Source organism: Macaca mulatta, chromosome 2, assembly GCF_049350105.2.
Source record: "Macaca mulatta isolate MMU2019108-1 chromosome 2, T2T-MMU8v2.0, whole genome shotgun sequence".
Lineage (NCBI taxonomy): Eukaryota > Metazoa > Chordata > Mammalia > Primates > Cercopithecidae > Macaca > Macaca mulatta.
Genome location: NC_133407.1, coordinates 198314898 through 198342367, shown reverse-complemented (window position 1 = coordinate 198342367; position 27470 = coordinate 198314898). Strand labels below are relative to the sequence as shown.

At 35.4% G+C, this 27470-nt stretch overlaps 1 long non-coding RNA gene across 2 annotated transcripts; it reads right to left on the bottom strand.

The window, feature by feature from the left end:
* Window positions 1-104: 104 nt before the first annotated feature.
* On the bottom strand, window positions 105-27047 carry LOC106995953 (uncharacterized). Of its 2 annotated transcripts, XR_013414603.1 has the most exons (6): window positions 26834-27047; window positions 26519-26574; window positions 15556-20859; window positions 14964-15165; window positions 8594-8627; window positions 105-5952 (listed from the first exon to the last, which is right to left on the bottom strand). It is a non-coding gene; the product is annotated as an uncharacterized LOC106995953 (long non-coding RNA). The 2 variants fall into 2 exon arrangements; XR_013414602.1 differs by lacking the exon at window positions 8594-8627.
* Window positions 27048-27470: the final 423 nt, after the last annotated feature.

Sequence of the window (27470 nt, the reverse complement as noted above, 5' to 3'; positions counted from 1 at the left end):
CAGATTTCTTTACTGGAGTCTACCTGATAAAAAGAGAGCTAGATTAATTTTTTTTATTAATTAAAAACAAAAAAACAAATGAAACCTTAGATTTTATTACTGTGATTATTTTCCTTTACACCTAACAAAGGCAAGTTTCAAGCAGAAAGTAGCAGTTTATTAGCAGTTGGGATGAGAAAGAAAAACAAATAATCTCAAAATGTGAAAAATGCACAGAAAAAGCAAGTCTTGGCATTCTGTTCTTGAGGTATTTATGCAAATTAAAACGCTGTTCATTCACAAAAAAGCAATAAAGCCCAAATGTTTACATAGTTCCCCCAAACACTAATAAGCGCCGATTGCCTCCTGCCTTCTTGTGCACGTGCCCATACCACTGCCACATTGCTTTACCGTCTGGACAAAAGCTTTGGCATTTCTCATACCCTTCACACTTTGCTTCATGTCACTTCCTTTATGTGGAGCCTCTTATATTTGTCCCTCAGAATAACTCCTCCACACCCGATAAGGCCAGTTTGGAGACGTGCCCCACACCCTCCAGTCAGTACTGCCAGCTTCCTTTGCTAGGCTCCCTGAAGGCCTTACTAACATTTTAAAAATAAATCGGTGTACATACACACATACACACGTGTGTGTTTATATTTTATTCTAATAACATATTTGGTTATTGGTTTTCATTATAATTTAATTCTGCCAGGTTAGAAATCATGTTTTATCTATTCCTGTGACACTGTCTGACATGTAACTGGTATTCAAAAAATGTGTTTTATATGAGAAAATAACTGAATATTAATTTACTTTATGATCATTGGCTAAATATATTGACAAACTATGTATATTAAAAGCCCCACAAAGCAAATGCACATAAAGATTTCACACTTGGTTAATAGCTCAGGATTCCATTAAATTGTTTTCTATTTATACAAAGATGCCATCACCATTTCATAGCTAGAATTTGGGTCTAGTAATATGTTTAGGGGTAAAAAGATTGACTGAAAAATTAAGCAAGAGGGGCAGTGGTTTGTGTGGGTAAGCCGACTGAAATGCACTTTAAATTACTAATTGTATATGTACTAGATATTTGTTATCATTTTCAGAACTATTTCTCACTTCAAGTGATTTTTCTGTTCAGTTCTTCCAAGCCTCAAGCACCACAATAGTATTGATTTGTTGTAGGCTCAGTCTGTGAACAACAGAGATGTTTCCCGAAATACATTCAAAAGTAAATATAATAAAAGCGCAGTGGCTCACGCCTGTAATCCCAACACTTTGGGATGCTGAGGTGGGCAGATCACCTGAAATCAGGAGTTCGAGACCAGCCTGACCAACACGGAGAAACCCCATCTCTACTAAAAATACAAAATTAGCTGGGCATGGTGGCGCATGCCTGTAATCCCAGTTACTTTGGAGGCTGAGGCAGGAAAATCGCTTGAACCTGGGAAGTGGCGGTTGCAGTGAGCTGAGATTGCGCCATTGCACCCCAGCCTGGGCAACAAGAACGAAACTCTCTCAATAATAATAATAATATTATTATTAATTAAATAATTAATTAAAAATAAATAAACAAATACATAAATGGGTCAATGGAAATACTTATTTTAGAATCCCCCTAAATGCAAGAGAAAGTAGATCTTTATACTTTCCAAGATCAGGAAGTTTAACAATTAGGTGTGCCTGGATATGCTTGTGGACATATGTCTCAGCACAGACGTGAACTTGCAGAAAATGAAGCACAACAGATGAAATAACTGCTGTGAGAGATGGAGAAAAAGAGAGAGGTGACGAATGTACCAAAAAGGAAGGTGTCTAAAAATATGATTTGATCACTTGAGTGTGGTGATGCCTGAGTCTACCTAGCTCAATTCTAAGACTTTGCTGGTAAGTGATTTTATAAATTTTGGGGGGATTAAATTAGATCGAACTCTGTCTGACTTTGACAGTAAGGGTCTTGATCATACTTCCTTTTAATTATTTCTGTTAGCACGGTTCTTTGAGAACTTATGAAATAGTTTATATGACTTCACATCCTACAATAGAGTAGTTAATTGTGAAAATCCATCACTCAGGCTTCACTTCAGATATATTAGGTAGTACTTATTTACATGACCAACAAATTCTCATAAAATCTAGAACCAAAGGAATCTTAACATCTTTCTCTTGAACAAGTGTAATAATTTCATACATTATATCTTGGAGAGGCAGATTACTAACTTAAATTTCATGTATCCAGTGAGTTTGAGCTTCCAGCTTCACAGTGAAGACCACAACAATGATGAAGAGAACATATAAACTTCTTGCCTATGTTGATTTAAAATATGCCTTTGTTTTGTTCTGGTTTTGCTGACTTATTCATTTTTAATTGACAGGTAAAAACTATATATATTTATAATGTACAACATGATGTTTTGAAATATGTATACAGTGTTATTTAGATACACACCAAGAATGGCTAAATCAAGCTAATTAACACATGCATTACTTTACATACTTCTTTTTGTGGTCATAACACTTAAAATCTACTTTCTTAGCAATTTTCATGAAAGAGTACACTGTTATTAACTATAGTCACCATGTTGTACAATAGATCTCTTGAACATAACCAACATTCATGTAATGTCTAATCTTAACACAATACTGAGCAAGCATACTCTTTCTTACATTCGACAGCTCGTCGTATGTTTTGAGTACAGCTATATTTTCTTCTGTGTCTTCTTAATTCTAAGTTAAACAGTTCATACTCCTCAACTATTCCTTTTGAAATAAAATGCAGAGTATCTGCCATTTTCCTTACTTCTCCTGGGTGCTCTCTGTTTTCATTATATCATTTTTCTCCTAAAATGTATTGAATGTGCTTCTTCTAAATTGAAAGCAATTTGCAAAATGTTTTCTACCCAGATTAGCATATAATGAACACATTACTAATCATGACTAGGATACAACATAGTTATTGGTGCAAAGTCTGTGTTATATTTCAAGTATAATTGAACAATATCGAACTGCAGTTAACTAAAACCCACAGATCATTTACACACAAATTATACCAAACACGGAGCTTTACTAATTCACATGAAGATGTGGCAAACTAAGCAATTCACTTATTTTCTTCTATTTGCTTTTGTGCATATTTGGTTATTAAGAAGTATGGATCAATTAATAAACTATTTAGAACTATAATTTTGAAGGTCCTTAGCAGATTATTTTACAAAGACAATTTAATGTAAGTTGGCTGAAATAATTAGTTAGCATGAACATGAAATGATCAGACAGCTAGAGGACTGCCTTTTCATTCTTAACTGAATTGTGTAGTTGTGTTTAATTCACTAAATTAATTAAATAGGTCAATACTATTGTAGACTCCAAGCTTAATATGTATTCTGAGAGCTCAATTTTCATTACCACATATTTTATGTTATGTGGTTTATTATAAAATTTTTAAATGCTTAGTTTATCAATTGTGTAAAATAAGCAAAGGCATGAATTATTACAAGAAATGTCTCAACTTATGAAAAGGGCAACTAGTAAAATATTTAGAAACACATGAAGAGAAAATACATAATACATACAACTGTAGGATTACATATTTTCTCAAACAAATTTATAACATGAAAATATTTCTATTATTAAATAGTCTTCAAAATTATAATTTTTAACTAATAGAGTAGGATTTCCTATGCCTTAGTAATCAATCAATTATAAGTTTCTGGTCTTTTTTTGAATTATTATTTCTAGCTGAACCCAAGGGAGTCGCAGAACAGGACTTGTAGCTGCTCCGAGAACCTTTTAGTATGATGATTCCAAAATGTCTGGATAACAGATCTTTTTGTCTAGTGCCTTATTCTAAGTTAGGAAAATATTTGGATTCCTTGTTAGCCAGTAGAACCTGAAAGTGATAAATACCGACTGACTTCATGCCTGTGTGCACTGTACTCCGTTGTACTCTGTAATATTAATGTATACCACATCCCTGGAGATGGATGAAGCATAGCTGGGCCAGCTGAGGTGTTCTCTGGTGCAACACCCAGATCTCTTTCTGTGCTGTGTTTTGTCAGCATAACTTATGCCAGCTTGGACCTGGATGGTAGCAGTGGAGCATCCATATAGCATCAAATGTTCTTAATATCTCAGACCTATTATCCACAAGAGTGTATCTCATAGTCATGCTTGTTTGAGACCAGGAAATTGACACTTTCTTTGTGGCATGTTTCTGATTATGCGGCCATGTATCCTGATGATGTTGATTTCCTTCAAAATCTTTTGGCATTTAAACTGTGTTTGATTTATTGCCCGAAGATCTTCATTTATTACTTTTATCAATATGATCTCATCATGGAAATTTTTCCATTTAGTAGTCATGTATTTGTACATTAAAAGGTGCAGTGTGCAAGAGAAGGGAGAAGGGAGATTTTTGTTTCTCATAAAAGTCTCAATTAATAACCCTATCATGCAGATATGACAAGTTATGAAATAATTTATTTTCTTGTCATTGTTTTAGATTTTACTTTCTATTTAGTTTTTGTGTTTGAAAAAGGATAGGAATTTCTGCTGTTATCTGCCAGATGATAGGAGAAATTTTTTAAAGTGTGTTGTAAAAGGATCCAAAATACCTCATACTTGATGAACCGAGACCCTTTTCATCCCAGAATATTCTGTGCTATTTGAAGTGCACTCTTATAAGTTCTAGTCTAGTAAATAAGTTACACCCTTTCTAAATAACTATATATCCTTTTCATAATTCTAAATAAATATTTCCCAAGAAAAACTAAATCCTTACATCAAGTGGGCAACCTTTGGAGTTAAGAGGTGTGGCTTTCTAAACATGTCATCCTGCTGAGACTCTGACTGATGTAGAATATGTTTTTGGATACCTAGGCTTACCTTTTATCATCATAAGCAAAGGATCAGATGAATAGAATACTTGGGAATACATTGTTATACTACTCAAACCTCTGACATTTCTGCTGTTTTTTGGCTTCTAATATGTGTTTAGGTCTGAAACCAGCCTCATCACTTTTTATCTTATTTCCTTCTTTTTTTTACATATTACCTCTTTTTTTAACATTGATTCTAACAGATTTATATTTTATTTATGCTCAAAATTCATATTTTCACTAGATAGTTTTTATATGTGATCACTTAATTCTATGTTGTATTGAAAATCCCCTTCTATTTTTATAATTTGTCATTTTTTCACAACAATAATTAAAAAATTAAAAACTGCCTTTTTATTATATATTTGATTATTGAGTTTGTTCAACTTTCTTCTGCAGGAAAACTAATATTTTGAACTTTGCATCTGTTCTCTTTCCTACATCTCTATCATCTTTTTATCACTTTCACTTCTTATTTTTCTCCATTTTTGACTTTTAATGACATTTCTATGTTTTAATTTTTCTAGGGTAAATAATAATTATGCTATTCATTTGTAGCTTTCTTTTTCTTCCTTATTTCATCTATCTTCATTTTTATTTCCATCTCTTTTTACCAACACTTTCCCCAATTCAATTGTCTTCCATCTCTTCTATTGTCTCCCTTATGTGAATCCAAGCCTTAATACTATCTGACTACACAAAGTAAATGCTTTCCAAATTTTTCTTGTAGCCAGTCCTTTCAAGAGATTATTCTCCTCCAACTTGAATCATTATTTTCTCCTTTTCTAATAAATAATCTTGTAAGAGTTCTCACTTTTATTTATTTTCAATATACTAATACTTCAACCAGAAATACCAGTTCTAGTCATATTTTTATCTATAAACAAGGAGGGATTCCTTGTTTCTCCTCTGTGTATATTTTGATGTCAGAAGGTACTCCTTAAGTGATTACCCTGGAAGACTTGTAGACATGTATAACTCATCACCCAATTTCAAAATAGCAGCAATCATTCAACATTGTGTGGCTGGATGATTAAGGAATGCGTCGTTTCCACTTTCTGGTCATCTTAAACACTCTGAATTTATCCTATTAAAGAGAGACAGAAGGAGATTGAATATGAATAATAAGCAAGAATACCCAGGGAAGAGCTTCCCACAATTTTCCCCACATGTATTCTCTGTACTACTCAATCCGCATGTCCTGTGTAAACTTCCAAGACCTGTCCATTTCTGCCCCAGATCTGTATAGTATTTCTGGGAACCACTATCTAAAAGTGATGGGGAAAAATGTTATGGTTGTGTAAAAAGGTGGAAGAACAAACAGTGGCTCATAGATGGTGGTTCTCAGCAGTTAACTGGCACATTTCTTGGTGGTGTAGACCAGGACTTTCTTCCCTTCACAGATATGTTTGATCGGGTTTGCATAGTCCTTTAAGCTAATTTTTTGTTTTTGTTTTTGCTTGTGTTTACATTTTGAGTTACTTTAGACAAGCCATGTACTCACTTGCTATGTAAGCCCAACTTTCTCTATGAATGAGAATAAAGTCTGATTTGTATGTTTCTGTTGTCTGCGGCTTCTGGCGGGTATTCGAATTTACAATCTCAGGAAATACCTCAAATTTACAGGAGAGGCCCAGCAAACTTAATTATGGTGTATCTGGAGGGTCAGCATGGTGCATTTATTTGAGTACATTTTGGCCTTGTTAGTGAAAGTTTCTCCCAGATTTTAGTGATAGTGTAGTTGTTTAGTGTTAGTGTTCAATATAATGATAAAATTTTGTCTTCCGTTGAGCTATCCTTAGATATCTTAGGTGGAAAATAAAATAGTTAAATCATAAACTGGAAAACAATTCAATTTCTAGAAATTTCCTCCAAGGTAAATTTAATCAATTCTCCTCACTTTATAGATTTATTTTAAGAGTTTCAAATTGCTTTCCTGAGGTTGTATTGGTATTTATGGTAGGCCTCAATCTAGGGACAATATTCTTTCCACACTCTGCACACATCGAATATTTCATATTGAGCTTATTATTTTGCCAACTTTTAAGGTACTTTTTATATTTATTAGTTTCCCCCCAAGGGCATCCATGAAAGTCATTATGTGAAAATTCATGTAATTCTAATAAAATAAAAAGCAGTTTAGACAATTTTTAAAAATTTTATTTCTAAAGCACTGTTGCTAATCAGTTATTCTATTTTTTTAAAAGTAAAATTTCCTATATTAGTTTTCCACTAATATTTCAGGTTGCTCAATAGTAGGTGATTTCTTAAATTTTCCAGTTAAAATATCCAAATATTTTTTGTCAACCTATGTAGGTAAACTTGAGAGGTGCTAATATTTCTTATGATATTTAAGTTATTAATTTGGTTATATATTTGATATATAAAATTATAATTAACAAAATTTTTAAAAGAAAATTATGACTGATGAAAATACAAATAAACATGTGTCAAAGAAGTAGTAAAATGTTACAACCAGTTCAAAGATCATCCCAGAAGCTAGGATATTTATGGTCAAAGTTAGGATAAGATTGCCATATTAGATAAAAACTGGTTGATATCCAAAAATGTCATAATTCTCTGGTTTATTTGTTACACTGCATGGAAATTATTTTGCAATTCTACCATACAAATGTCTACAAGTTCACAAGTAACTTCACTATTTCTAGAGCCCTTAATTAATATTAAATAGTGAGTTTAAATACATTCCTTAGACAATTTTTTGTGGCTTTTCAATTCATATAACATTGAAGAATGTACTACTTTTCTTGTCTTATTTACAAATTTTGGATAATGTTCTCTGACGTATCGATTTCAAATTATAGTTTTCCACTAATATTTCATAAAGCCGTTTTTCTCATATGAACAATTTTATTTAAATCAATGTCTTTATGATGATTGGGACAGGTTGTGGGGTATAAAACACATTTCTTTAAATCATATCATCTTTATTTCTCATTTGTTTTCAATGCAAAGCATTTTGAATCTATTATTGTTGCTGTTGTTCTTTAGCAGAAAGATCCTCTTCTTATTTGTCATCTCCAAAACGTAACTATTTACTTTATTACCTTAAGTAATCTACAAAAAGTTTCTTTGCAGCAGCAACATTTGAATTTGTGAAGTCAGAGTCAGGAATAATTCAATTTATTTGCTCTTCACAATTTTTCTAGTGACTGTCTCGTGTTTTCTTTATAAGCATTCAAAATTAGCATCGATCAAACACATTTTATGCTACTGTGTATTTATGCTACTTTATTAACAACAATAATGTAATTGAGAGATTGTCTCCATAAAATAAAAATACAGAAATTAAAAGCCTTTCTCAAGATTTATGAGAGTTAATTTTGGGGCCAAATAATAATTCTCATTAATTTTGGCATTAACAAAATTTTTTCAACTAATCTTTTTGACAGAGCAATTTAGAGGTAATGCCTGTTACTCCCCCTGTTCCCCAGAAATAACAGGGACATTTTTGATGCTCTCAAGATTAATTGTTAAGTTCATTTATGAGCTTTACTAATTTGTGAATTATACTTTATCCTCAAAGCCAGTGTCATTTGTTTAACCCTTTGTTTACTGTTTAATCACTCCTTTTAGAATAGATAGTAGCAAACTCTCTATTTACAAAATCACAAAGTTTTTGTCTTACATCTTTGAGGGTTATGTCTTATGTTCAACATTGTAACACAGCAATAAAAATTTCAGTGATATATGTTCACATAACATACCTATTTATTATGATCAATGTTTTCAAAAGAGATCCTGGAATTAAACAGAAGATACCCTAGTGTCACTCAGATATCTGGTAAATTTGTCATAATTTTAAAGAAGATGTGGATGTTTTATATCATATGAAAATATCCATTGATTATTAATTATGGTGCTAATAAGTACTACATCTCCTAAATCTACACACACCCTAAGATAATGAAAATTTTACATAAATAGCATTTTGAATGACCATAATGTATAAGAAGATTTGGAGAGTATCTCTGGACTGTCTATTATACCATCCTTTCTTCTTTTTACTTCTTATCACTCATTACTCCCTTTCAGTTACTGGATTGTGAAATATGATAGATCAAAATTTTAAATACATACAGCAGTTGGTATATCCAATAAATAAGACAGCTAGATACTAATACTCAGTTTACACCAGGGGGTCAGAATCTGCAGTAAGGGGCTCCTAATATTCCTTTGTAATTTACTTACAATTAGACTTATGCTTTATTTCTGCTATTTGCTAAAGCTTACAAATTATAAACTTTTAATAAAGTCAGAAAAGGAACTGGACTTCTCTGTAGCTCATTAAATCCATTCCATTTTACATATAGGCAGGATTTAAGTACACTCTATTGTCAGTAGCATCCACACTAGTTTTAGGTGACAACTGAAAGCCTAACAACCCATGGTTTATCTCATACAAATTTCCTGTTCTGTCCCAGATTTATATATCTTAGCAAATGAGCATAGCTGTATCTCCAAGGCTGTTTTACAAAGCCCTACTATTACTCTGATTTTGTTGTTTCATCAGTTTCCAGACAACCAGTAATATGGCAAACACATTCCCATGCTAATATGGCCTCAAGGACATACCTGAATTTATAGTCAAGTAATCACACTATAAAACAAACTTTCTTTTCTCCTAAAACGTGTTGCCTTTCTTATACCAGGCTTAATAATCAAATTACTATTGCATTAATCATGGATAGTCTCTAAGATGTGAAAAATTAGATTTAAAAAAAAATTTCTTACTCTCATCCATTAAAACCTAGACATCAAACAAATGTTCAGATTCTGTAGTGTAAACTGCACATTAATATGTCTTCATTTAAGACTTTGATAACTACCTATAATATAACTGATTCCCAAAGTGAGGGCACAAATCCTTTGAGAATTCAGAGGTCTAAATTATTTGTGTTCTCCTACACCATGCCTTCATCTCTGTCTTTGCAACTATGCCTCTCTCTCTCTGCCTAGAGTTTGAGAATGAAACAATGTCATTCTTTTCAAATTTGTTCTTGGTCATGAAAGGCTCAATATACGGTAAATTTCTGAGATTGAGTGATTTTTTTTTTTTAATTCTTCACATTTTCTTGCAGGAATATGTGCATTTCTAAGATATTGCAATACTCTGGCATGGACTAATAAGAAAAGGAAGCTATAAGGATAAATGTGCTTGGAGAAAGAAAAAGAATATGAGATAATCTAAAATTTGTATAGAAATGTGAATACAGCACTGTGATTAATTTAATATGCAAAAACAATTGAGGAAATTTTTTGAATATAAAAATAGGAAAAACAGAAAATCTTGGACATGGGCAAAAGAGATTTCTGGGTTTTCTTTCAGTGGCATGCCAGTTGTTGCCTAAGAGACTCTGGGGATCATCCGATGCTATTGGGGTGTGTACCTTTTAATGTCCTTGACTAAGCTATTAATAGAAGTTAACTTGCAGAAAACTGAGAGTTACGCACATTCTTCATGGTCAGAGCAATGAAATCGTTCAAATTCAATGCTGATGGAAATACATTTCAACTGGTAGAGCAGCAGTCCCCAATGTTTTTGGCACCAGTCACCAGTTTTGTAGAAGGCAATGTTTCCAGAGACAGGGGACAGGGGTGATGGTTTCAGGATAATTCAAGCATGTTACATTTATTGTGGACTTTATTTCTATTATTATTACACTGTAATATATAATGAAATAATGATACAACTCACCATAATGAGAATTAGTGTGAACCCTGAGCTTGTTTTCCTATAACCAGAAGGTCCCATCGGAGACAGAGACAAATCATGAGGCATTAGATTTTCATAAGCTGTGTGCAACCTAGCTCCCTCCCATGTGCAGTTCACAACAGGGTTTGTGCTCCTATGAGAATCTGATGCCACTGCTGATCTGACAGGAGGCAGAGCTCAGGTGGTAATATGAGTGATGGGGAGCGGCTGTAAATTCAGATGAAGCTTCGCTCACTCACCCACACTTTTCACCTCCTGTTGTGCAGTCCACGGCCCAGGGGTTAGGGACCCCTGTGGTAGAGGATATAAATCTCTGTGATTCAAATCTTTATTTTACTAATTTTAGACTCTTTCTGGTTCCCTCAGTAATCAGAGCTCAAAGTTGACATATGCATATTTTATATTTGTATGAGAACAATGGTTTTAACATTTTATAAACTCAACTTTTACTAAATAATTACAACAATTATGTCTGTCGAGAATAAAATAAAAATTAAGAAAAATTATGTTTAGTCCCTAATATGAAAAGTTACTATTTGCCAGATCTTGTTACTATAGACAGTCTAAATCATACTTATAAATCAATTACATTTAAGAAATTGTGGCTTGAATGAATCAAGTATGTTATATTTTAACACAAGTGATTGTCTATATTGGAAACAGATTTCATTTTTCTTTATTTTGCCTTGGAGTATCCTTTCATTCAGTTTCATTTTATCCTACGTTGTGCTCTCACAGTCTTCATTGCTTTGGTAGATCTGTGTCTGCTTTTGTTGAGAGGACTTGTCGAAGAAGGATGAACAGTGAGTGTCAGTGTCAGAAGACACCAGGAACGTAGTGCAGTGTGGATTGATCTAAACTCAAGTTGGCCTAGCAGATTCTAATATAAACTGCACATTGTACTGTTTTAATAGTTTTCATTAAGGCTGAGTAAACACAATTTTAAATAATGATAATAATAAAAGTAGTTATCTTTTCTGTAAATTGGAAGGGGACTATAGAAAAGGGTGAAATGCTGACAGATGGTCAGCAGTAACTCTTGGACAAAGTAAATACGGGTGACTGAGGCCGCATGAGACAATCCTCGGACGAATGGTCAGAACACTGTTGATGCCTATGCAGATACAACAGAGAGGCAGGAAATTTCAAAGGGTAGCCTCAGGTTTTCTTGAGTCAAGCATATTTAGACTTTATTTTTGTAACCTCTTTTGTTTCCATTAACTGCTCAGGGATAAAGAACAATCCTTGAGATTATAACAGAGACCTGAGATGTCTCCCCTTATATGTGCGCAGACCCACAGTGGGAGGAACTTCCTAGACCTGTGATTTAAATCAAATAGTTTTTATTAAAAACTTTCTCCAATAACTAATAACTTTCCTTAAAGTTCTTTTTCTTATCCGTTATCAAAGTTCCTAACTGCAGCAGCAGCTTAAGTTAAAACTAATATAAAACTTGCTTTGCTGATTGTTTCCCTCCTCTTTCTCTCTTGTATGTGGGCAGCATGAACCAATTTTACAATTTTCAAAATATGTATTGATGGATCCTGGCAGCATTCACCTGAGGGATAAGAATAAGAACGTTTAGCCGGGCGCGGTGGCTCACGCCTGTAATCCCAGCACTTTGGGAGGCCGAGACGGGCGGATCACAAGGTCAGGAGATGGAGACCATCCTGGCGAACACGGTGAAACCCCGTCTCTACTAAAAAATACAAAAAACTAGCCGGGAGAGGTGGGGGCGCCTGTGGTCCCAGCTACTCCGGAGGCTGAGGCAGGAGAATGGCGGGAACCCGGGAGGCGGAGCTTGCAGTGAGCTGAGATCCGGCCACTGCACTCCAGCCTGGGCGACAGAGCCAGACTCAGTCTCAAAAAAAAAAAAAAAAAAAAGAATAAGAACGTTTATGGAATAAAATAATTTAAGAAATTCAAGGCTGTGTGTAAATTTATGAAGCTATGTAATATTTTGCTTCATGAATCTACTTCTTTAAATATTGTCTGTGAAAATATAAAATAAGAGCAAGCTTTTATACCTATAGTGTTTTCCTTAAATAAACTATCATTTTGGAAGCATGTTTATTTTTAAATGTAGATGTCCTAAGGAAGGATTTATCTTAGTTCCAAAAATTAAACATATTAAATTGCATGTAATGGGTAAGACATTGTGAACTAAATTCTGAGGTGAGCTGCCTCATGTTTTATGTGGAATACCTTTCACAGTAGTTTTCATGTTAATACCTGGCAAAATGTTTTTGTAATTTGAAAGCAATAAACATTATTTACAATTTATGATCAAGTTATTCATCTATGCACTCAGTGTATTTTTAGTGAGCTCTAGTTTGGTCCAAGCATTTTTGTTCTGCCTATGGGACAGGGCAAAGACAAAAATGAAATTAGAAAAACATGTAGTCTAGGCTGGGCAAGGTGGCCCACACATGTATTCCCAGCACTTTGGCAGGCCAAGGCAGGTGGATTGCTTGAGCCCAGGAGTCGAGACCAGCTGGGGCAATAAGGTGAAACCCCACCTACCTCTGCAAAAAACACAAAAAATTAGCCAGGTGTGGTGGCATGTGCCTGTAGTCCCAGCTACTCGGGAGGCTGAGAGATGGAAGGATCCCTTGAGCCCAGGAGGTCAAGGCTGCAGTGAGCGGAGATGGAGCCACTGTACTTCAACCTGATTGACAGAGGGAGACTGTCTCAAAAAAAAAAAAGAAAAGAAAAGAAAAGAAAAAGAAAAAGGAAAATAGGTACTCCTGACAATTCATGTAGAGACAGACATATATGCCCCAACTATTTTTCTAATTCTACTGTGGTTTGTACATTAGAAGAATGAAAAACAGTGTACTATGAGGCCACAAAGAAGGAAGAAATTAATACTAACAAGGATAACTTGTAAAGACTTCAGGATGTAAGGGGAAATGATCTGAACGATAAAGATAGGTATAAGTTTATTGAACAGAGATGTAGGGAGGGAGGGTGAGAAGGCACTAGCCAGGAAGAGGGTACACCACAGGGACAGAGGCATAATCATACACAAGGAGTAGAGAGACTAGTAAGAAGTTCAGGATGACTGGAGGGTTTCGTAAGTATATTGTACATATGAAATGTACGTGTGGGATAGGTGGCTGAATGGTTAGATTGCTGAGAACGTTGCATGCCAAAATAAGGAATACTGATAAAATTAGTCCACAGTGGGTAGGCACTAAAATTGTTGGTCCATTTTGAAGTAATGTAACAGAGCCTCACATTTGCATAAATAAGAGGTTTATGAATATGGTATTATTGTCACAAAAATGAAGGACTAGTCCAATAACTCAAAAACAGTAAATGACAAAGTTGGTAGTAGAACCTAAATCTTGCCAGTACATCAGTTCAAGTCTAGCCCAGTTACACATAAATTGGAAAAGTTTTCTTAAATATCAGGCGTATTATTTTGGCTTGTATTTTTATCTTCCAAAGAAGGCTAAAAAAATATTCTCTGGAATAAATGTCAAAAAATCATTTTTATATGTATTGTTCCAGAGATATTCAATGAAGTATTAATTTCAAGTTTTTGCACATAATACTATAATAGAAATATTGAATAATACTGACAAGTATGTTATGACAAATAATAAAATCCATTTTAACTATTTTTAACAGATTCTCAATTATATAAAAAGAAAGGTCATGGAACTCAGTATCCAAACTAAATTACTGAAATTTTCTTTAAACGAACAGTGTGTATTTAGAACACGTTTTCTGTAAACATTGTACTCTAGGTCATTATCTTTCTATACAAGAAGGTAACTCCTGTCACAAATATTATACATTTTATGCATAAAAATATCTAAATATATGTTTTAGTTTTACATTTTATGTGAGAGTCAAAAACGTACTAAAGAAAGGCATCTTTTAAAATTTCTTAAGCATTTACATTTTTCTACAAGTCTACATTACACTTGAGTTAAAAAGAAGAATGAAAACCCCTCAAGTCAGAGTTTATGACTTTTTATGTCACACTGAAAAGTCAAGTGAACTACAGATTTGAACCATGGAGATTTGTGCCCTACTATGAAACGGTCAGTATTATGAAAACTGCCATTATACTTTATGATGCTATTTGACCTCTACATAGGTACTTTCATTATCTGACAATAATATTCAATTTGCAAAACTAGCCCCAGTCATTTAAAGCGCTCAGCATGCAGGAAAGCATTAGGCATTTTGTATTGGTTTTTACAGAGGGCCTTGTAGTGACCAGACCGGTACCTTCCATTTGTCTCTTTTAACAGTTGGGTTGCTGATCTCACAAATCATATTTCGGTTGGAAATGAAAGGTGCACGGCTGCCAGCATTTTGTTAGAAATAATGACACACTTTACTACCTGTAAGTGCTGACTGAGTGCTTCTGCCTTTTCTTCCCAAGGTGACTGTAACACAGATTGATGAAAGATTCTGCAGGACGACAAAGGTTAAAGATGCGGACCCGGAGCTAGAAGCCAGCGCTGACACTGATGGAGTGGACCGCGATGAGAATGCCCACATTATGGTCCTATCCTCTGATAACCGAGGTAATATGAAAACCGACTACAGAAGAAAGGAACAAATTAAATCCATTAATCAAGCATATCTCTGCTAAACAGTTGTGCGAAACTGATGAACAAATGAAAAATTTACTGTTTGTTTTCATGCTTGCAAGGATTGGGGAAGAAAATTAATTATAAGGTACCGGCCACACTATTAGTTAAGTTTTTCTTGAGGAAACTATTGCCTTGTCAAAGGACGAATGAACCTCATTAGGAAGATTAGTTTCAGCTGGTAGTTTTGCATTAGTACAAACTAATAATACACACTTCAAAAGATACCCTGAGTGAAATTGTGAAAATTGAAATCCATTTGTTACTTCTTAATTTACTGTTAGAAAATGACCACTCTATTACTTATCATGAAAGCAGAAGGAAATCAAACATTGCTCACCTTTCACCTAAGTGCCTGAAAGAAAACTGTTCCGGTGTGGGCTTTGTGAGTGCTGCGATGATGAACTTACGCATCCAGGAGTTATAACTTGGCCACGGCATTTTACTCTTACGTTGAAGCATGTCACGCGGAACTCCATGCCAAACGCAACTTTTGATAAGCTCCTTTGAAATCCTTTTCTTTTCAAAATGTTTTAAATGACCTGGACAAATAGCAAACTGACATCTGATATTCTGAAATTCCCCTTAAATCTATACAGTGCAAGAACAGAAAAGAGAAAACGCTACTTTGCTATCAATCCTGTATGGCCAGTGCACTGACGCTCCTTAGCTGGCCACAGTGAGTGCAGTCCGGTTTCAATGTTCATTTAATCCCTGGCCTTTCTGTCAAGGCTCGAAGAACAGGGGCAGTCACTGCTCTGGATGAGGGGGAAGGCTTGGCTACAGACACGAGTCTTCCAAACCTGGAGGGAGACAAGGCTCATTCCAAAGAGTGTGTAAATCAGCTGCGAAATAATAATGACTTTTTTGGGTTCTACTCACCCGGCCTGGATTCAGACTGCTGACCCAGAAAAGAAAGGCTTCACACATCCCATCACCAGTCCTTTGAGCCATTGAAGACATCCCCATCCAATTCTGACTTCCTTTCCTTTACAGCAGTCTTGCTCTTTTTTATGGGCATGTAAACCAAATTGATGTTTACTTACTGCTTTTGTTTGGTTCCTTGACCTAACTTCTCTCATTTAACAGAAGGTTTCCCGGCATAGTGTTTGAATGAATCAGGCCAAATGACATTAAAGTTCACTTCCTCAATGCTTAAGCTCTGTTACTGAGAAAAGATGGGGGTAGAGTTTTAAAGTATTCTTCTTAATGTAAAACGAAACGTTTTTCTCTAGACATGTTGTCTCTTTATATTTTTAAAAGCCAGCATTATTTTTTTTTTCAGGAAAATTAGGTCAGTGTATAACAGTGATCCCACCGTTTACCCTGTTGTCCTGGAGTGGGTAGGAGATTTCAAGGCTAGCTAAGGGTTTTTTTTTTTCCCAAAATAAGTGTCCACGTTGAACGAAAATTACAGGTTGTATGGGACTGAGAAGTTACACAATATAAGGGCTCTTCTAGTGAAAAAAGTCCAAATTTGCAAATATTAAACAGATGTCTTCGTTTGAGTTTTCCAAAAGCAAATTCCAGGAGGAGAATATGAGCACGATTTGCTCATATGAGAAGTGATTCCAGAAGCACAACAAAATCATGAAGTGGTGACATGGAGAAGGAAGACAGCCAACAGAAGGGTCACACACAATAGGGAGTACCACTCTGAGCAACTGGGGCTCACTCTTGCTGTGGGGCCCTCTGAAAGGCATTTTAGACCGCACCTCGGGATGCCACGTCAAGAGACAAACGCTGGAGTGTATACCACTGAGGCTTGTTCCTGGGGGTCACAATTTCCCAGCATCTCCAGCCTTCTCTGTCTTTGCATATGTTCATGGGCGGTGTATATTCATGCAGCAAGAGAAAACCCTAAGGAAGGGAAACGCTTAGGTGGAAGCCATAGACATTTCCAAGAACCATCCAGCAAAGCCCCAGTCGAGCTCCAGTGTAAGTTTAGGGCGGAGAAGGATACTAGAAAGGTGTGACAGCTTCTCCACGAGGTGTCAGATTGAATATTTAATTAAATAAATCACAACAAATCACAAATTTTAAAAGATGGCAAATATGGTCATTTCATACTCACCAACATGAAGGTCAGTATGACAAAGGAGAAGTCAGGAGAGGTGTGATAACAGGCCCCACTGACTGCTGCCAAGAATCTTATTGTTGCAATAGTAAAATAAAAATAATAATAATACCATATGAACACACTGCTACAGTCTTTCTCAGTGTCTCAAAAGAGATCTGTGTGAGAGCTCCTCAAACGTGGGCTTAAAAAACTTCTTGGTAAATTTCCCATGGCTGCTATTACTGAGTTTCTCTAATATCCCATGTATGTGTCACCTTGAAATTAAGTTGAACATCATTTTTCAAAGCATTTCTGAACAACAAGAATAACAAAAATAAAAATTGGAAAAATTACGCAAAATATTTATTTTAGTATATGCATATATTTATGATAATTGATAAGCCACAATTTTTTACAGCCTGATTTATTATCCCAGGCAGTACTGACATTTTCAACTAAAAAAGTCCTTTGGTCGGAAACAGGGGGGCTGTCCTGTGCATTTAAGATGTTTACAAATATTAAACAGATGTCTTAGTTTGAATTTTTCAAAAGGAAACTCCAGGAGGAGAATATGGGCATAATTTGCTTATATGAGAAGTGATTCCGGAAGCACAACAAAGCCATGAAGTGGTGACATGGAGAAGGAAGACAGCCAATAGAAGGGTCATACACAATAGGGAATACTATTTTGAGCAAAGCATCTCTGGCCTCTATGCACTAGATACACGTACCAGTACTGCTGGATACACATCTTCCCCAGTTTAAAAAAATAGAAGAAAGTTTCTAAACATTGACAAATGTAAAAAAAACAACAACAAAAATATCTCCTGTTAGAACCACGATTTAGAAGATAGAAAAAGTTGCAAACTAGAGATCTGGCAAACAAAAACAATTCTGAGATCTTTTTACGTTCAGTTTATCTGCTTATACACCTTATATCTCCCTCTATGCTACTTATGGATTTAGAAAAATTCTCTAGTTCAGTCTTTTTTAATATTGAAATAAGAATATTATTGTGTAAATGAGAAAATGTTCTTAATGAATAAACCATAAAATATTTGTAAGGATATCAAGAAATGAAGATACTTTAAGAAGCTACCTATCATCCCACATTAATCGACATTCCAGAAAACAAAGAATATCTCCTATATTTAAACAATTTTAAAAAAGAAGCCAGCTATCCTACTGATTATTTAACATTTTAAGTAAAAATGGTAGGCTTAGTGTAATGTTTAATATCTCTGTGGTACAATATAAGATTGTTACGATATGTGGCATGTATATAAAAAGTATTTAATATAACATATTGACTAATAAAAATAGTCTTCTTATCTTCTGCAAAACCATAAGTGTATGGAAAAAAATTACATTAAGCTTAACTAACATTTAAAAAAACAACTACAGTGGAAGGATCACCTGAGCCCAGGAGGCAGAGCTTGCAGTGAGCCAAGACCATACCACTGCACTCCAGCCTGGGCGACAAAGTGAGACCCTGTCCTCTCTAAAAAACAAAAGAGAACAAAAAATGTAACTACCATATTCTATAAAACTTTCCCAAGCTCTTAAAAGTAAGCACGTTTACACTTTTTGCCCTCAAGAATAAACAATCAAGTAAAGGAAGAAATACAGATTTGTGGATTGTAGCAACATAATTAAACTTTACAGTGCCAAATAATGCTATTTCTTGCTAACAGTATTCTGCCATAAGGGATCCTTGGAGATGTTAAGAGGTGACAGGAAAAAGTTAAATAATTTAAGGCAATGGAAAGCATATTCTCTTCTCAGAGACATACACATTGTTATATAAAAGGCTCTGGAAGGTTTGTCAGAAGAAATGTATATTAAAGTTTTCCTAACCCAACATTTTACAAGTAATTTGAGCAGAGAACAGTTCTCTCACAACAAGATCAAGATTTGTTGGGTCATCAGATCAGAAATAAATGTATTAAAGAATTTAATTTCCACTGAAAGATGAGAATACGCATAAAGAGAGAAATTCAAATTTTAAGTGGACATTATAAAATGGGGAACATTTTTCCACAGAGGAATGTGGATGGAAACCACCAAAGGTATAAGAAATACCAAGATTAGAAAATGCTGGTCAGGCTGGGCACTGTGGTTCATTCCTGTAATCCCAACACTTGGAGGTCAAGGAGGGAAGATCGCTTGGGGCCAGAAGTTCAGGATCATCCTGGAAAACGTACCAAGACTTCACCTCTACCAGAAATTTACAAATTAGCTGGTCACAGTAGCATGTACCTGTAGACCTAGCTACTTAGGATACTGAGGTGGAGGAATCACTTGAGCCCAGCAGTTCAAGGAGACAGTGAGCTTTGATCAGGCCACTTGATTCTAGCCTGGGCAACAGGGTAAGACCTTGTCTTTAAAAAAAATAAAAAGTAAAAAATAAAATGCTAGTTATATTACGAAACAGCCTGACAGGTCTAAATGCCTGCAGAATGCTGTTTCAGCAAAAGTAACGTCCCAGCAATGCAAAGCAAGTGCTCGTCTATGCCACAACTTGCTTGAATTTTAAAGAAGGATGTTGATAAAATGTATATTTATTAAGGAGATAATTGACGTAGTGTGCTCAGTACAAGTTTTGGCATATTACAAGCATTCAATAAACCCTATATCTTATTATAATTAAAATATTAATACATATTGTCTAAACATCACTACTTTTTTTTCCTGGATAATAGGGCTATAAATACCTGGAAATCCTCACAAAGGTATTACAAATCTCAGGTGATCTGCTCTATGTGAAAGTGCTGGTAAGTGGAAAGTGCTACCTAAGTGCAAAATCTTATATTTTATTAAAGTGCTACTAAAGTGAAAAATACTATGTTTTATTAGAGTAGTTTGTATTTCTGTCTAGAGCTGCTCCATGGGTCAAACTGTTTTCCTCTTCTACCCTGTATTGTCGGGCATGGAAATTAGATTTTCAGCTGTAGGTTTTACTGAAACGTCATTTATTGGAAGGGTGTCAAGGTAACTCAGATTTGAAGGAAATCTTGAAGGAACCAGGGCTCTTCTGGGAGCCTCACTGAGTATAAACCAGGGCTTTCCCTGGCAAAGACTCTTACCATCTTTTTCCATCTCATCTCTGCTTCTTAAAGTGGGTCACCTTCATTCATTCGGATTTTTCCTTAGAGGCATGGAAACTGGTGTCTCTGAGACTACGTTGTCCTAACTCCAGGACCTGAGAGAGGGGATTTCCCTGTGAACTGAGCTTGTAAAACTCTAGGTGAAAGAATTTGACTGTGTCTTTATCACTTTTCTATTCTTGTACTGATTCATCCATTCAATAATATTGTATAAAATTATTGGTCACTAACAATTTCCAGGTCACTTTTTCAGCCTAGCTAGATAGAAGTGAGCAAGGATAAGTCTCTTTCTTTGTCTATTTTAAATTATAATGTGTGAAGTAGAGAACCAGAAAGGAGAAAAGTTAAGTGGAAGTACAGTGAGGAACTTAATACAAAATACCGTGACGTGAAGAGACGGAGCTGAAAGCAGGATGCTTTTAGACAGCCGGAAGAACAGAAGCACGATGATGGGCAACGCCAGGCCAGTCAGGATTTTCTGAAAAAGGATGAATCCGAAATATAAAGTTGTAGTGAAGAAGCAGCAGTTCCCTCAAAGGAAAGGGGGTGGCTATTTCCCAATTGGTATTCCCTAAGGACATGATATTGAGATTTATGGTGTGTCTCTGTGTCCCCACTCAATCTTATGTCACATTTTAATCCTTATGTATCAGGGGAGGGAACTGGTGAGGGTGACTGGATCGTATTGGTGGATTTACCCCTTGCTGTTCTTGTGATAGTGAGCGAGTTCTCACAAGATTTGATGGCTTAAAACTGTGTGGCACTTCCCCCTTCTTTCTCTCTCTCCTGCTCTGCCATGGGAAGATGTGCTTGTTTCCCCTACACCTTCTGCCATGACTGTAAGTTTCCTGAGGCCTCTCAGTCATGCTCCCTGTTAAGCCTGCAGAACTGTGACTCAGTTAAGCTTCTTTTCTTCATAAATTAGCCAGTTTCAGGTAGTTCTTCATAGCAGCATGAGAATGGAATAATACATTGAGTAAACACAACATAGATGTCTATTACATCCTCTCCTTCTTTTTTTTTTTTTTTCTTTTTTTTAACTACCTTAGTTGTAAAATTACATGAAAGCAGGTTGGGCATGGTGGCTTATGCCTGTAGTCCCAGCATTTAGGGAGGCCAAGGCAGGTGGATCACTTCAGGTCAGGAGTTCAAGACTAGCCTGGTCAACATGGTGAAACCTCATCTCTACTAAACAATACAAAAATTAGCTGGGCATGGTGGCACACACATGTAGTCCCAGCTACTAAGGAGACTGAAGCAGGAGAATCACCTGAACCCAGGAGGTGGAGGTTGCAGTGAGCTGAGATTACGCTATTGCACTCTAGCCTGGGTGACAGAGTGTAACTCTGTCTCAAAAAATAAAATAATAAAATAAAATAAAATGATATGAATTCAAGTTTTGGACAATAAGTGATTTAAAAAATCACTTTATAGATGGCCTCTTAGCCAACATAACTAGAGATTGCATCTACAGACAATGTTGCTTAAACATTTGGTAATTTAGTAGTTTATAGAACAATTCCAACACTTCAAATGTTTTATTCAGGAAGTAATAAAATTGTTAGACAATAATCCTGAAAAGTCACTGGAAGTTGTAGAAAAAAGTACATTCTCTAAAAATGTATGACAAAATAATATATCATGTATTTGTTGGAATATAATGCATAACTAAAAATGTGAAACTAAGCCTTGTGACAATGATGGAAAGAGTAAAATATTAATATAATGACCAACCCATATTCAAATTTAGCCAATAATATTACTAGTTACTTTGTACAACACTTTTGAGGTTGGCAGTAAACTAATTTTATATTTAACGTTTAGGTCTGTAAATGTTTTATCTTTCTACTCCAAAAGTTTGAAGATGGCAGAAAAAGTACAAAGAGAAATAATCATTTCCTCCTCTGTGCTGCCTCTGATCTTTGTGCAATCTTATTAAATTACTTTTTATATAATTTTTTGTTTTAATATATTTCATACACATTATTTCAATGTGTTTGTATTTGTTTACAGTTCTGTCTCTCCTACTGGCCTGGATGTTCAATAGAACTGGTACTATTTATATTCCGTTTTTTATCTCTAATGCTGAGTTTAGTCATGCTTGACACATCATCACTGGTTAATTAATATTTATTAAATAAATAAATGAGCCCATAACACTGAAGGGCTTTGGAAAAGTTATATTTTTCTCTTTACCAGTTGGGGACGACTGGAATAAAATTGAATGATGTGAACAGGAATGAGGTAATTGATTTACATTATTCAAAATCTATTGCAGAAAAGCGATAACCAAAAAGCAAATGGAGTTCCTTTTCCAATCTTAAGTAGGAAATCAAGGGAGCAAGGGATGTCCTCAATTCCTTCTGCTATATAGGAGTCTTTGAAAAGGGTTTTTTCCCTTTTTTGACTTCAGCTAAAATGTTTTGCCTTAGACAGACTAGATGGTGCAAACTGGTGATTACTTATTTCAGTTTTGAGCGTAATGTTGAACGAGCCATACAATTGTTTCCTTTCATCAGGGATGCAATGTGGCAAGTACAGGGGTAGCCATGCAAACTCAGTCCAACCTTTCTAACCATCTAATTGGATTCTATTGGGTGCTGTCTTTGTAGACCATTTCCCATAAGGAAAGGAATCTTTTCTGTGACCTCCAATGCAATCAAAACGATTGGCTTAATTTTATCTTTTTCTAGAAGAACAGATCCAAAGAAAAATTACAAAAGACGTGTAATAGAAGTTTTACTCCTTTCTGCTGGAAGGGTTTGCAATGTGACTACTTTAAAACTTACTATTTTGCAAAAGCTAATTTTCTTCAAGAGGCCGTTAGCACTCAAATCAGCAGCACAATAAACTTACCAGAATCAGACTATGTTGAATGATGAAAAAAATTGTTGCAATTTTATAAAGCAGAATGACTTGCTTTGTGATATTATGTATTTATTTTGCTATAAAATACATGTTAGAATTGAGATGAAATGGATGTTTCTGGTTTAAGGTCAATGCATACTACATAATTCGGTGAACCTCAAAGCAGCCACTTCATTTCATTTCTTAGAAAAGGCAGCGTCATAAGAGGTAACCACGCAGACACCAAAACCTGACAACTTCATTCAAACCTCAGATCTGTCACTTATTAACTATGCAAAATTATGTAACTTATCTTTGCCTTACTACTTTTCTTGGTAAAATTAGATTAATGTGTGTGTTTATATATAAATATACATATACGATGATACAGGCCATTATATGTGTGTGTGTGTGTGTGTGTGTGTGTGTGTGTGTGTGTGTGTGTGTGTGTCTGTGTACATGCACCAATATGTCAACCCCAATTACGTTTTCAGGAACTGGTAAATATACACCAAAGTGGCCCAGAGAACGATTGGACCCATTGGACTTTGGCTAGTATAGGGCATTCACTGACTCAATTGGCCCATTTGTCTTCCATTCTCCATATAACTCCATTCTTTTATTATTATTATTATACTTTGAGTTCTGGGATACGTGTGCAGAACATGCAGGTTTGTTACATAGGTATACACATGCCATGGTGGTTTGCTACACCCATCAACCTGTCATCTACATTAGACATTTTTCCTAATGCTATTCCTCCCCTAGCCTCCCAACCCCTGACAGGCCCCTGTATGTGATGTTCCGCTCCTTGTGTCCATGTGTTCTCATTGTTCAACTCCCACTTATGAGTGAGAACATGCAGTGTTTGGTTTTCTGTTCCTGTGTTTGTTTGCTGACCCTAGAAGAATACCATTCAGAACATAGGTATGGGCAAAGACTTCATGACTAAAACACCAAAGGCAATGGAAACAAAAGCCAAAATTTACAAATGGGATCTAATTAAACTAAAGAGCTTCTACACAGCAAAAGAAACTATCATCAGAGTGAACAGGCAACCTACAGAATGGGAGAAAATTTTTGCAATCTGTCCATCTGACAAAAGGCTAATGTCCAGAATCTACAAAGAACTTAACAAAATTTACAAGAGAAAACAAACAACACCATCAAAAATGGGCGAAGGACATGAACAGACACTTCTCAAAAGAAGACATTTATGCAGCCAATAAGCACATGAAAAAAAGCTCATCATCACTAATCATTAGAGAAATGCAAATGAAAACCACAGTGAGATACCATCTCATGCCAGTTAGAATGGCGATCATATAGCTCCATTGTAAGAGGGGGGCCATAATAACTTTTCTGATGTTCAGGTATCCATGTCAACTCACATTCTCTGTGCAATAATTCTTTGAATATATAAGCATGCTGATTTTCTCAATGAACAGTCACCTTAGAAAACTTTCACCATGGCTTCGACAGTTACCAATCTCCTTGTTCATGAGCTTATAGTTGCTTACCCTTGCCTCAAATAACTGCTTATTAAGGTGTAACAAAAATGTGCTTCATTCTTTGTTTCCCCTCAACTCCAGAATCGTAGCTACCTCTTCTTGCTTTTCATTCTATTTCCTTTCTTGACTTCAGGCTTGTATGTATTTGGAGTATCTACCCCAATCCTTCCCCCATATTTTGCTCCCAAACATTATTTTAGCTTCCCAGTTCTGGCTTTCTCACTGACACGATGACACTCCTTTGTTCACACTTTCAGTTCCAACTAGCATTCCCATCAAGAACATCCCACAACTCCACAGCTGAAATTTCCACTCTTTTTACACTTTCAAACTCTCTCATCTGCCCTTCCCATGGTTGAACTTATTCCTCTGAAGTCTCAATAAACATTTACTTCTTAATTTACCAAACTAATTTTGTAGTTGTGTTTACATTTGATTTTATAAAAGACATAGTCACCCATATAATTGTTTTCTCACTATCATCTTCTAAATTGCTTGTTTAAGATTATCTTCACCACCTACTTTTTTGTTGTTGTTCTGGCTGCCAAAACAAAAACTGACTCAAAATTTGAAACACTGTAACACATTAGCCCATCCTTTAGAAATACATGACATTTCATTCTAACTACTCATTCTGCTTAAATATTTTAAGCCCTAGGATACTCCACTGGGGACTGTCTCATACCTTTATGGTTTTCTGACACTTTGTAGATAACATAATATTCACATAACAAACAGGTTTAGCATTCCGATATCTTCCTTTTGAATTAAACTCTTTATCATTATGAAATTCCTCTCTTTAGATCTAGTTATAAGTTATGACTGAGTTCTATTTTGGTAAGACTGGAAACTTCTGGCTTACTGCTGTTCCTAAGGTGTTGCTTCTTTCTGGGGCTTTTAAATAGGGATCTTTGTCACCTCATCACTGCAAGATTACAGGATGTGTTGAATTCTGCCTGTTAGAAGTTTTTAGCTCACTTTTTAATATTTAACTGCACACAGCTTCAAGTTTTGACAAATGCCTTGAGGTAAATGACAGATATGTTTGTAAAGACTCCAACATGTCACCTTCGCCCCGTATGAAAAGCAAAATGTCTCATGGTTTCCTGTCCCTCATTAGCATATGTTATTTATTTATTTTTTTTTAAGCACAATTCCTGACTTCTCAAGCTTTGACTAGCTCTAGTCACTTGTAAACGATAAGTGTTCACATGTAAAAAATAGCTGTATATCCCCAGTGTCACTTCACCACTTCCTTTACTGTCATCTTCTACAGCCTCTTCTGTTCTGTTTCCTTACCCTAGATGGATGGGCCTCCGTTTCTAAGTACTGTGAGCTGTGGGCCACTTAACTTACTCAGAATTCAGAAAACAAGCCATATGTTCAAGGCCCCCAAGTCTCCAATCTTGTTACTTTAGCAACCTTTGCCACCACTAAAGTTTCTGTGATTTAGCTTTTGGCCCAGCAGGAGCTCATGGCCTGGTGTGTGCCCACATCTGCAGCCACACCCAGGACCAGTAAATGGATACAGGGAAAAATAACAGCTTTCAATTGTCATATTCCTTCTGAACAGTTCTCTGGCAGTTGTCAGAGAAAGCATTGTCCTGACATTACCAACTACACCTAACTCAAAAGCAAGATTTTTATTTTGTTTTAATCTTCAATTTCTCCCTCTTGGCCACTAGTTTGCTCCCCTGTAAGTTGAAAGTTCTATCCGATCCTACTTAATACAACCTTCAACACTTATGAAAAAAATAGTCTCTTTATGACAAGGCTCACCTTGAGTTTGTTTGTCCTAAACATGGAACCAGTCATTCCACTGAAAATCCTGATTCCTGTTAGTGAAGAATAGCATTAGAGAATTAGAGGCTGAAATCTTGGCGTTAAGGTTGTATTTCAGGTTGTTTCTTGTGACAGCTAAGCAAATGCAACCTGAAATGAGTTACAAAAGGTTATCCCTGAAAAAAAAAATGATGAATTCATGTTGACATTTCTAACATGATACAAATATTGCTGCAATCATAGCATATTAATTTATTACCCGTTTTTAATAAAATATGATATACTGTTTTATGATATCATAATATACTTTACCATATTGTTAACTTCCACTTCTATTTTTCTTTTAACTCTTATAAGAAGTGTCCAGTCATGGGTTATAAAGTAAGAAAGTCCAGTAAGTAAAAATTTTCAAATTCGTTTTAACACCAATTTTCCAGAAAACATAAAAACTTTATAGCTTTTCTTTGAAAACTGAAAAATTCAGTAGCCTAGGAGACTGATATGGCTTGGCTGTGTCCCCATCAGAATCTCATCTTGACTTTGCATGTGTTGTGGGAGGGACCCAGTAGGAGGAAATTGAGTCATGGGAGCAGGTCTTTACTGTGCTGTTCTCATAATAGTGAACAAGTCTCAAGAGATCTGGTGCTTCTGTAAAGCGGAGTTGCCCTGCAGAAGTTCTCTTTTTGCCTGCAGTCATCCATGTAGATGTGACTTGCTCTTAGGACAAAAACCGAATTCATGCAGGGCTGAAAATCTAGATGAAAGGTTGATAGGTGCCACAAACCACCATGGCATATGTATACCTATGTAACAAATCTGCATGTCCTGCCCATGTATCCTGGAACTTAAAAATAAAATATAATAAAACAAAACAAAACAAAATAAATAAAATAAAATAAAAGATGTGACTTGTTCCTCCTTGCTTTCTACCATGATTGTGAGGCCTCCC